Source organism: Aplysia californica, unplaced genomic scaffold (genome assembly GCF_000002075.1).
Source record: "Aplysia californica isolate F4 #8 unplaced genomic scaffold, AplCal3.0 scaffold00316, whole genome shotgun sequence".
NCBI classification, from domain to species: Eukaryota; Metazoa; Mollusca; class Gastropoda; order Aplysiida; family Aplysiidae; genus Aplysia; species Aplysia californica.
Window position 1 is genome coordinate 261,939 of NW_004797586.1, and position 4,171 is coordinate 266,109.

At 42.4% G+C, this 4,171-nt stretch overlaps 1 protein-coding gene across 2 annotated transcripts in view; it reads left to right on the forward strand.

The window, feature by feature from the left end:
- The window catches only part of LOC101860422 (zinc finger CCCH domain-containing protein 10), a 61,485-nt gene extending 57,343 nt beyond the window's left edge, over positions 1–4,142 (forward strand). For both annotated transcript variants that reach the window (XM_005102185.3, XM_035970749.1), the window contains exon 3: positions 3,784–4,142. The gene's annotated coding sequence lies outside the window, so the exon portion shown is untranslated. The remainder of the gene's footprint in view (positions 1–3,783) is intronic.
- Positions 4,143–4,171: the final 29 nt, after the last annotated feature.

Below are 4,171 nucleotides of genomic sequence, written 5' to 3' on the forward strand. Positions count from 1 at the left end.
GATATCTGTATGTTTCGTAACTAGTTTCGTCGGGGTTTTTTTAAAGTAGTTCACTTTCGATGTTTTCAAATAGGAACACGGTGTCACGTGTACGTTGGCACGGGGATTGGGAGGGGGGGGGTGTCGGGTATTAACTAGGCTAAGGACGGAGATATGACGGGGATAGGAGGGAGGGGGGATATGTGTTTGGCATCACAACCTGTTGCTATGTCTGTAGACTTTCTGCCATGACTGCAGCTATCGTATCGATGAAACAATTACGTTGCTGTCAAGGAGACGCCCGTCTTGTCTCTTTCTCTTTTCTTCTGTTTATTTTGTTGCTCTTGAATTTTTATTTCTTTTGGGACTTGTAAAGTGAGAAGGTAGTTTATTTATTGTTGTTGTTATTTTTATTTTATTTGTTTATTTATGTATTTATTTTTATCATTATTATTTGGTAAGGTTTGCTCCTTCCTTATCGAACATCTATCATCCTTATTTCTCCCCATTTTCTTTATATGTTACTGTCTTAAACACCTTCAACCTTCGGCTTTTTATATGTTGTACCTGTGTTGCAAGTGCAGCAAAATTGTTACTACAAAAGTGGCCGTATCAGACAGGTAGCCGTCATTGTCAGTATAATGTCAAAACAAACAAGGGGAAAAAATACGCTAAGGAGGAAATGGGAAGTGGCTGTTTGTACATATGATTGTCTTATGCAGGTGGCTGTTAAAGTAGATTCTACTATATTTGTGTGCCATGCACTGTCCAGTTGTTGACCTCTGGTGACCATTTAAATTTAATTCCCTCCTTCTTTGGTGGAAGCTGGGTCTGTAAAGTTTGGTAGGTGGGTGGTTGGTGAGTGCTCTGGTGTGGTTTGCTCCTTCTTTTTTTTATCAGACCCTCTATCGTCCGTATCTCCCCTCTATCTGTTTTGTGTTTGTTACTGCTTTGTAACCCCTCTAATCTTCGGCACTTATATGACCTTATCGTGTGGCAAGTGCCGTAAAACTCTCCCCCCCCCCCAAAAAAAAAGGTATGCTTGGTAGTCATGCCCTTTTTAAAAAAACGTTGGATGAATAAACCTTGGGCGTTACTTTTTGCACATATGTCTTCCGATAAGTAAACATTTTGGATTAGACTACGTCCGGGGCTGTTAATGGAAATGGACAATGAACCTATTTTATAGGGTAAAATAAAGTATAACTACCCATTTCGAACTGCCTGTTTAGTGCAGAGTACAGAGTAACTGTGTGGATTACACTAGGGTTGCTGCTATGTTTTACAGGAGCATTAAACGGTGGGTTGATATCGTTGTCTACAAGGAACCAGAGGGGGCGTACTTTACTTTGTGGGTGGTTGGCGGGTGCTTTGGTGTGGTTTGCTTCTTCCTTCCTATCAAACATATATCGTCCTTATCTCCCCTCCTTTTTTATGTTTGTTGCTCTCTTGTAACAACTTTAATCTTCTGGCGCTCATGTGACCTTATGCAGTTGTGAGCGCCGTAAAACCTCTACTAAAACAAGTAACTGTGTGGATTACAGTAGGGTTGCAACTATGTTTTACGGGAGCATTAAATGGTGGGTTGAAGTCGTTGTGTACAAGTAACCAGAGGGGGCCTAGTGGTTAGGCTCTCGGACTCGCAACCGTAAGGTCGTGGGTTCGAATCCCGTCAAGGGCCGGACGTTGTGTCCTTGGGAAAGGCACTTTACTCGAATTTTCCTCACTTCACCCAGGTGGGAATGGGTACCCGGCTATAGACAGCGAAAGATCTTGTCAGTTTGTTAGTGTTTGAGCGCTTAATCGGCTGCTCGCACTGTATGCTCCCCGGGAAGCTGAGAATGTTTCGGAGTGTTCTATGGTCTGCTGGGGTAATAATATAGTGTAAAGCGCATAGAGCCTGCTGCTGAGCGGGGATATGCGCTATACAAATGCTATCTATTATTATTATTATTACTTCAACCGTTTACTTTGTTTGACATGTATCCCGACTTCAGTGCTTTCTTGTCGTATCTCCATTTTTTTTACATTAAAAAAGTGACATCTTCGTTAAGCTCACTCTTTGTTATGAACTGTTTTCGCTGTTATTAAAATGGAGATACGACAAGAAAGCACTGAGGTCGCGGTATTCAAACAGAACTGTCCACATGGCAAGACGTTCGCCGTTGGGTGATATGCGCCTGCCTCCATGACAGCTAGCTCCTAGAGCCTGCGGATATTACAAGAATGTAGACAAGCGGACATGTCGCCCGCGGGCTCGCGCCATCAGAAGTCTGTGTGCGTCTCTCGTGCATTGATTGTGCCAGGGTGGAGAGCAGCTTGTGACATCTACGACACACTTGTCTTTCACCACGTCATTATCGAATGTTTGTCTCCTGGCTCCTTTGTCTTCCTGTTATCTGCATGTGTTTGAATGGGTTTTTTAAAGTAGTGTCAAATGATGGGTTTGTCTATGTGTGCGTTATGTGCAAACAAAAACAATCTCGTTGACAGTTTCGCTCTGTGTTGAAATAAACAAAACAGTATTCTCGACTCCAATGTCCCGAGACCGGTTTTATTGGCTTTCTGGCTTGTCCTGTGTTATAATAATTGTCTACTTGTTTTTAATGGAGAACCCTGTGCGTAAGTGGTAGGCAGGTGCTCTGGTGTGGTTTGTTACTTCTTTGCTGCTAAAGATTTAAGTCCTTATCTCCTTCTCCTTCTTGTTTGTGTTTGTTACTCCCTTGGTATTCCTCTAATCTTCGGCAATTGTATAACCCAATTGTGTTTGCAAGTGCCGTAAATCCCTAACATGCTTTAGTGTAGTTCCAATTTTTTTATTTTGTTTCTGTTTGTTGGTTTTATATTTTTGTACGGATAATTGAATTTCTTTTTTAGGAAATGGGGTTTGTACTTCATTTCCACGCACCATCACATTATGATAAAGTGCCATCGTGACAAATCTTTACTCGGTATTTCTTTCAAATTATGTGTTGTGGTCCTGGTTTAGTTCTGTTTGACAGATAATACCGTTAATAGAGTTTCTGGTCTCTAACAGTGTCGTGTGTGTGTGTGTGTGTGTGTGTGTGTGTGTGTGTGTGTGTGTGTGTGTGTGTGTGTGTGTGTGTGTGTGTGTGTGTGTTTGTGTGTGTGTGTACCTTTCTTCCCTGGGCGGGTGCTCTGGTGTGGTTTGCTCCTTTCCTATCACTATCAGCCATCTTTGGTCCTTTTCTCTCCTCCTTTTTTTATATCTCACCTCCCTCTTTTCTTTGTATGCTACGCTCTGGAAACACCTCTAACCTTCGGCACTTATATGACCTTATTGTGTTGCAAGTGCTGTAAAACTCTTATTAAAACTAAAGGTATCGCCCTTACACCTCTTCTCCATCTTTCTTTTGTATGTTACACTCTAGAAACACCTGTAAAACTATAAAACTAGAAATACTTTCGTGAGTGGTTGGCGGGTGCTCTGGTGTGGTTTGCTTCTTCTTTCCTATCAAACATTTGTCTGTATCTCCCCTCCTTCTTTTTTATGCTTGTTACTCTCTTGTAACACCTCTAATCTTCGGCACTTAAATGACCTTATTGTGTTGCAAGTGCCGTAAAACTCTTACTAAAACTTTTTTAAAAACCTTACTAAAACTAAAAAACCCTTACTGAAACTTTTTTTAAACATTACTAAAACTAAAACTAAAACTCTTGTTAAAACTAAATCTATCGCCCTTATACCCCTCCTCCATCTCTCCTTTGTATTATGTTACACTCCAAAAACACCTGTAAACCTCTAAAACTAAAAATTCTTTTTTTTAAATCTCTTCCCTGCAGGATGTCACAGCTGCCTTCCGGGGGGACACCAGAGAAGACCGAGGCACGCCGCAACATGAGTATACTATACTGTGTCTGTATGTGATCCGGACCTGTATGCCCGGCCGGCTGTCCGTTGAGTGAGGAAGGCCTGGCGGGCGTTTGACTTTGACTGCTCTGCCTGCGCCCACGACATCATGTTGTAGTAGTTCCCTCCACCATACACGTGCGGACACGCACGGACGTTCACGCATGCGTGTGTGTACACTCATACACCTTTTCAAACACTAATACACCCGTGCGCACACCCACATCTCTCTCTTTCTCAGTTTGTCTGTCTGTCTGTCTGTCTGTCTGTCTGTCTGTCTGTCTCTCTCTCTCTCTCTCTCTCTCTCTCTCTCTCTCTCTC